Here is an 8676-nt window from a genome sequence, read left to right on the forward strand (position 1 = left end):
TGTCCAAATTCTTTGTTCCTTCTACTATACCATGTTGCCTCTTAGATGGAATTGGAGGGTACCAGATTTTCAAATGTTGTGGGTGTTTCTTCCCAACAGTCCTCACAGAAGGAAAAAGGAAGCTCTATAGCCCTAAGATAGTCCCACTGGAGGGAAATGCTACCATAGACTGAGGTGGCATAAGATTGCCCACCATGTCAGGATCGACGATCTCACATTTCCTTCTGTTGCCACTTGGAGGACTTGGTGGTTCCCACAGGAGATGATCCTGCTAATGACAACATGGATGAAAAGCACTGACTTTGGGTTGAGTCAGTCGTTCAATAAATATTTTACTAAGTGCCTACCGTGTGCTAGGGGCTAAGATACAAGAAAGGCAAAATATAGACCTTGCCCTCAAAGAGCTCACAACCTAATAGGTGAGACAACATGCAAACAAACATGTACAATTAAGGTATACAGAGTATAATTTGAAGATAATTAGCCAAGGAAAGGCACTAGAACTAAGAGGAGTTGGGAAAGGCTTCCTGTAGAAGATGGGATTTTAGTTGAAACTTGAAGGAAGCCAGGGAAGCCAGAATCCAGAGAAGAGCGCTATAAGCATGGGAGACAACCAGAGAAAATTTCTGGAGCCAAGAGGTAGAATGTCTCCATGGAACAGCAAGGAGGCTAGTATCACTGGATCCAAGAGTATGTGGCTGGGAGTGTGGTATATGAGGTCTGAAAAGGTAGAAGGAGAAGGGTAGATTATGAAGGCCTTTGAACACCAAAAGAGAGTTTTATATTTTAGCCTGCTGATGAGAGGGAACCCCTAAAGTTTGCTCTGTGTGTGTGTGTGTGTGTGTGTGTGTGTGTGTGTATGACATGGTTGACCTGCATTTTCAGAAAATCGCTTTGGTGGCTGAATAGAGGATGGTTTAGAGTAGGGAAACTTTAGGCAGGCAGACCAGCAGGCTATTCCAGTAGCTCAAACATGAGGTGATAAGGACCTGTACCAGTGTAGCAAGAGTATCATGAGAGAAAGTGGCACATTCAAGAGATTTTTAAAAGTTCAACTGACAGGTATGACAACAGACTGAATATTGGGGATTAAAGTGAGGAGCAGAGAATGACATATAGGTTGCTAGTCTGAAGGACTGGGAGGATGTTGCCCTTAATAGTAATAGGGAAGTTTAGAAGGGAGGAGAGTTTAGGGAAAAAGATAACGGGGTCCACTTTGGACATGTTGAGTTAAAGATGTCCAATGGACATCCAGTTCAAGATATCTGAAAGGCAGTTGGAGATATGAGACTGAAGGTCAACAGAGGGGTTAGGGAAAGACAGGTAGATGAGAATCATCAGCATAGAAATGGTAATTAAATCCATGGCAGCTAATGAGAACATTGTGAAGACATACAGAAGAAGCGAAGAGAGCCCAGGATAGAGAACAGTGGAACCCATCTACAATTAGAGGAAGTGACCCAGATGAGGATCCAAAAAAGGAGACTTAGGAGTCGTGACATAGCTAAGAGAACCAGAAGGGAGTGGTGTCCTGAAAACCTAAACAGAAGAGAGTATCAAGGACAGGAGGATAATCAACAGTGCCAAAGGCTACACAGAGGTCAAGAAAAATAAAAACTGAGAAAAGGTCACTGGATTTGGCAACTAAAAGATCACTGGTAACTCTGGAGAGAGGAGTTTCAGCAAAAGGATATTGGAAGCTGGATTGTAAGGGGTTAAGAAGAGAGTGAGAGGAGAGAAAGTAAAGGAACCTGCTGTAGACAACCTCAAGGAGTTTAGCCACAAAAGCCAAAAGAGACATTTTTGAGGATGAGGGCTCATGGGCATGTCTGTAGACAGTAGGGAAGCACCCAATAGACAAGTAGAGACTGAAAATAAGTGATGGGGTGGAGGGGGGGCAATCTATTGGAAGAAATGGCATGAAAGGATTGCTAGAACAAGCAAAGGGATTAGCCCTGGTAAGGAGTAAGGCCACTTCATCACGTGAGACAGGTGTGAAGGAGGAGATAGTAGCAAAAGACGCCTGAGTGAAAGGAGATGAGGAAAAGGGAGAAGAGGGAGCTCATGGTGAATGATCTCAATTTTTGTTCTGTAAAAGAAGATAATAACTAGTGCAGAGGAGACAGCCTGGGAAAGAACTGAGAGGTCAAAGGACTGGAGGTCACAGTGTAGACAGAAAGTCAGATTTGACAAGGGAAGACAGAGAAAAAGGCATAAAGCTAATAGATTATGGTCAGATAAGAGGATTTTGGAATTCTTGGAAATGAAAGTGGTACAGTTGTGGGTGAAAGCAAGATCAAGGGTAATAACCATTTTTCTATGGCTGAGGTGGGATACAGAAGTAGGTCACAGGAAGTAAGCAGGTTGAAGAACTGAGTAAGGGTATCTGAGGGAAAGTGAAAATGTATAGTGAAGTCACCTAATATGAGGGCAGGAGTTGGAGAGAAGAAACTGGGAAAAATTGTAAACCAAGAAATGAACTTATTTAGAAAAGAATGAGTGATTTGGAGGTCTGCTTACAATAGCTACCAGGATTCTGACTGGGTGGTAGATTGAAATTACAAGGATTCCATAAGGTGACTGTAACAAGAGCCATTACCACAGCTGATGTCACAGTTTGGCATTCAAATGACCAAGACTATCAGACCTGTACTTTGGAGGCAATCTAGGTTAATCCTGGATCCCTAGCTATTATGACACATACTGGGGTAGAGAGCCTCTCACCAATCTTCTGGAGCAGGGGTCCTAGATGTATTCCCTACCCCAGCTCCCCTCCCCAAACTCATACACTTCCTTTCTACCAGCTGCAGGTAAATGGAACTGAAGAGTCTCTTGGTTACATTTGAAATACTGAGAGGCCAAGAGGGAGAAGTGTTAGAAGATGGCTGGTGGAATATGGTTCTATGTGAGAATAATTGACTTATTTTTTCTTTCTTCCAATTTTCATGGCTAAATAAACTATAAAGCCACATTATGTTTGGATATCTTAGTTCTGTGATGGGGGGTAGGTGGGTGGGAAAGGACTTTTAGGGGAGTTGTGACTAGAAAGAAAAGCCTAAAGATGGGTTGGGGGTTTCTGAGCCATAAAGTTTGCATTTTTAAAATACGTTGAGTAATATTCCATCATATAACTCCAAACCTGACCATCAGAGCCAGAGAAAAGCCTAGACACTTGCAACCTGAGCGCCCTCTAGTGACCTAAGGGGATACTACAGGCCTTAGGAAGGCTGTTAAAAGGCAAAACACTAGAAAGGAAGTAAGGAGCTACTGGGCTAGTTGTTCAAAGAGAATGCCACTAAGTAGGCACCTCAGATATTACACCTGATTGCAAGATTACTATGCCTTTCTGGAGGCTTAAGGCAACATATGAGCTAATCTGAGTTGCTTCTACAGCAGTATCTGTGGGGCACACAGATGTCACACAAGTTATTTCTTGTTTCACATAGATTTTAAACAAGTCCCTTTTGCTAAGTGAATGACCTAAATACATCTCTGAGGTTCCACTTCACACTCATCAGACTAGCAAATTTACAAAAAAGAGAAATGACAAATTCTGGAGGAAATGGAAAAAGATTAATATACTGCTGGTGGGACTAGGATTGACCGAGCCATTCTGGAATACAATTGGAACTAGGCCTGAAATGTTATTTAACTGTGTATATACTTTGTATCCCAAATCATACCCAGTGATGCCACTCCTAGGCCTATACCCCAAAGAGATCAAAGAAAGAGGGAAAGGATACACAAGCACAAAAAAAACCATTTATAGCAGCTCTCTTTATAGTGGAAAAGAACTAGAAAGTTAAAGGGATGTCCATCAGCTAGGGAATGGCTGAACAAATTATGCTATATAAATGTAATAGAATACAACTATGCCACACTTTGGAAGACATATGAAATGAAGCAGAGTGAGCAAAACCAAGAGAACAATTTATACAATAACACTGTAAATAACAAAAAAGTTTAGAAGACAAGAACTCTGATCAACACAATGATCAACTATGATTCTAGAGGAACAATGATTAAACATGCTACCCAGATGTCCTTGGAAATAAGTGATGGATTCAAGATGCAGAATTAGACACATATTTTTGGACACAGGCAATGTGGAAATTTGTTTTGATTGTATATTTGTTACAAAAGTTGTTTTTCTCCCCACTGGAGGCAGGTGGAAGGAGAAAATGAAATGCTGCTTAATTGAAAAAACTATTTTAAAAATATCTAAAATACATTTTTAAAACACTATAGGGTACAGCAGAGCCAAGATGGTGGCACAGAGAGAGCATTCTAACAGAATTCTCCCAATATTCCCCTCCCACCAACTTTAAAATAATGCATCAAATAGAATTCTGGAGTGGCATAACCAACAAAAGGTTGGGGTGAGACCTTTTTCCAGCCCAGGACAACTTTGGAAGCTGAAGGAAAGGTCTGTGACACTAGGGTGGGAGCTAGCCAGAAGCACGGCAGGGACACTGGCTATGGGCCTTGGAGGCAGCTACGGCAACAACAGCAACAGTACTAATACCAGGAGCTCTCCCTGCTCAGAGACAGTAAGTCAGACACTCAGTCAGAAAAAGATTACAGGGGACCCCTGCGTGGGCACTGGGCACAGGAAGGTCAATGAAAACATACTGCAAGCAGCCAGAAAGAAGCAATCCAAATACTGTAGAGCCACCACCAGGATAACAGAAGATCTACTATGATAAAGGAGTGGGGGGCTTAGAATATGATATTTAGGAAGGCAAAGGAGCTACAATTACAACCAAGAATAACCTACCCTGCCAAAATGAGTATAATCTGGGGGTGGGTAAGTGGTTGCTGGTGGAATTAAGATTTAATGAAATAGAGGACTTCCGGGGCAGCTAGGTGGCGCAGTGCATCGAGCACCGGCCCTGGATTCAGGAGGACCTGAGTTCAAATCTGCCCTCAGATGCATAACACTTACTAGCTGTGTGACCCTGGGCAAGTCACTTAACCCCCACTGCCTCACCAAAAAAAAAATAGAGGAATTCCAGGCATTCCTGATGTAAAGACCAGGCCTGAATAGAAAATCTGACATTTAAACACAAGATTCAAGAGGGACACAAAAAGGTAAATGTGAGTAAGAAATCATGAGCAACTTCATAAGGTTAAAATGTTTATATTACCAAACAGAAAGATGATACATATAATCTCCAAGAACTTTATCATTATTAGGGCAACTGGAACTAGGCATCTATTTCGAGGGCACAAGCGTGAATCTATTTTGTTTGGATGATCTCAAATTAAAATGGAAGGAAAAAAAAGGGATGTACTGGGAGAAGAGGGTAGGAGAGCAAGAAGGGGGAAAATTATCTCACATACCAGAGGCATGCAAGGAAGACTTTTACAATGCAGGGGAAAATAGGAAGGGGTGAATAATGCTTCAACCTCACTCTCATCTAAACTTAGGTTCAAAGAGGGGAGAATATGAATACACATTCAGACTTGGGTATAGAAATCCATCTTACCCAACAGGGAAGTATAAGGGAAATGGATTACGAGAAAGGCAAGTGGTATCTGATAAGAGGGAGGACAGATTAAGGTAGGCAGTGGTCAGAAGCAAAACATACTTTTGAGGAGGATAAACAGAAGAAAACAGGATGGAGGTAAATACACAGTCATGAATCACAACTGTGAATGTGAATGGGATGAACTCACACATAAAATGGAAGTGGATAGCAAGATGGTTTAGAAATCAGAATCCACCAATATGTTGTTTACAACAAACACATTTGAAACAGAAAGACACATAGAGTTAAAATAAAAGACTGGAACAGAATTTATTATGCTTGTGAGTTATGCTGATGAAAAATGATCTACCCACATTCAGAAAGAACTAATGAACTCTGAGTGCAATTTGAATCATACTTTTCCCCTATTTTCTTTATTTTCCTTGCCTTTTTTTTCAATATGCATAATATGGAAATGTTTTGCATGACTTCACATACATAATATGAATCATATTGCCTGCCTTTGCAATGGATGGGGAAGGACCTAGAGAAGAGAATCTGGAACTCAAATTTTTTTAAATGAATGCTTAAAAAAAAAGGTCCTAGATTGATCCCTAAAAAAACATTATAGGCAAAAGTACCAAATCCAAGAGAATGTTGTAGAATTTCAACATTGAATCACTCTGATATGGTCCCCTTAAAAAAAGATGCAATTTTAAAAGTCAAGTCATTACAATAAAAACCACTCACAAGAACTAGATGGCATAATATGACATAGACTTAATGGTACCCTGTAGAGTCTTACAACAGACCAACTTAATCAATATGGATATACAATAAAGCTGTCTCCAAATCTTCCACCTTTTAGCAGAGGTTGCTATGAGCAAAAAATACATCAGTTAGTAGAAAATCTCTGATGTTGAACCTCTCAACTGAGCCAGGCCTGTCCTTGGATGGTATAATCCAAGCCATGACAAAGTCCACAGTCTAAGTTTTGCCAACCCATACTCCACTATATATATACACAAACGAATCCACTCTCTCATGGATCCCGATATAATGCTGACCACAATCCATAAATGCCTACCCATCCTGGGCAACTCTTGTTCATGTCCTCCCACAAGTTTGCTATAAGCCACAGTTCACAGATTATACAACTACACAATTCTCAGCACTCTCACAGATCAATACAAAAAATTATTGCAAATCTAGAGATCCCTCCAAAAGACAGTAACTCCACAACAACTACAAGCAATGACTCAAAGGGAAAAATGGATTCTCCATAAGGACTACATGAATAATTAGAAGAAATTTTTAAAATGAAATAAAAGCTCTTAGGGCAAAGAATTAAAAGGAGAACAAATGGCTTAGAAGAGAAAAATGAAAACTTATCCAAGAAATGGATTCCTTGAAAACCAGAATAGAACAGAAATCAATGATTTCTTGATCAGTTAGAAATATTAGAACAAAATCAAAATATTTTTTAAAACAGAAAATACAAGAGACCTGATTATCAAGAACAAGTGACCTAGAAAGCAAATTAAGAAGAATGAATTTAAGAATCATTAGACTCCATGAAGACCATTATTGGAAAAAAAAAACTAGACACTATATTTTAAGAAATTATAAAGAAAAACTGCCCAAATCTATTAGAACCAGAGGGTAAGGTGAAGAAAGAATCTACCAATCACTTCCTAAAAGAAATCCTGAAAGGAAAAGTTATCAGAGATGTCAGAGCCAAAATCTAGAACTCCCATATTGAAGAAAAAATACCAAGCAAATTTCTTAAAAGGGTTTGTTTGTTTTCCAAGGTTAGATTGGAATGGGGAGGAAGAAGAAAGAACAAGCATCCAGAAAGAAGCAGTTCTAACACCAGGGGGCCAGAAAAGAATGACACAAGACCTGGTAACTACTACTAAAATTAAGAAGAGAGCTTGGTATACAATATTTCAAAAGGCAAAACAGACTTCCAGTCTAGAATAATTTGGCCTGCAAAGCTGACTGTAAGTCCATGGGGTAGGGGTAGGGATAGGGGAATGGACCTTTAAAGGAATACAGTTTCTAAGCTTTTCTGATGAAAAGATTAGAGCTGAGTGGGAACTCTGAAATGCAAATGTAATATGCTATCCTAAAGTAATTTTTATTTTTATTTATTTTTATTATTCTTTATTCTTTATTTATTCAGTGCCATAACAATCAAACTATCAAAGCATTACTTCCTAGAAGTAGGGAAAAAAAAATTCACCTGAAGAAAAAGATCAAGAATCTCAAAGAAAATAATGAAGAGTACGAAAGGAGGAGGTCTCATAATAAAGATTTCAAACTATATTACAAAGCATTAATCATCAAAACAGTTTGATACTGGATTGGTAAAAAATGCATGACTAAACAAGGACTACAGAGGATCGCAAAAGATAAAATGGACAATCTTGAATACATAAAATTTAAAAGGGTTTGCAAAAAAAACCCCATCCAATATAAGTATGATTATAAGGAAAAGAGTTAACTGTAGAAAAAAAAACCTTTGTAACAAGTTTAATAAAGGTCTCATCTCCAAGACATATGTAGAACCGATTCAAATTTATAAGAGTAAAAGCCATTCCCCAATTGATAGTTCTCAAAGAAATCCAACCTATATCTCTAGTCACACAAAAAAATGTTCCAAATCACTAATAATTAGAGAGATGTCAATTAAAACAACTGAGGTTCAACCCTCACATCCAATTTGGCAATATTGAGAAAAAAAAATGATAAATGGTGGAAGGGGCTTTGGGAAAACAAGCGAAGCTGTGAATTGGTTTAACAATTCTGGAAAGCAATTTGGAACTATGCCCAAAGGTCCGTAAACTGTGAAAACTCTTTAAATCCAGCAATATAACTATTAGGCCCGTACCCCTAAAGAGATCAAAGAGAAAAAGCTCCCCTATATACACAAATATTTATAGAGGCTCTTTCCACAGTGGCTAAGAACTAGAAACTAAAGGGATGTCCATCAACTGGGGAAAGGCTGAACATATTACTGTTTTGCTAAGAAACACTGAAGGGGATACTTTCAGAGAAACCTGGGAAGACGAATAAACTGATGTGGAGGGAACAGCCAGAAGAAGAACTGAATAACAACACTGTAGAAAGGAAAGAATTCTGAAAGACTTAAGAACTCTGATCAATGCAGTGACCAACCGTGATTCCAAAGGAATGATACCCA

This window comes from Phascolarctos cinereus, unplaced genomic scaffold (assembly GCF_003287225.1).
Source record: "Phascolarctos cinereus isolate Bilbo 61053 unplaced genomic scaffold, phaCin_HiC Scaffold_1;HRSCAF=81, whole genome shotgun sequence".
NCBI classification, from domain to species: Eukaryota; Metazoa; Chordata; class Mammalia; order Diprotodontia; family Phascolarctidae; genus Phascolarctos; species Phascolarctos cinereus.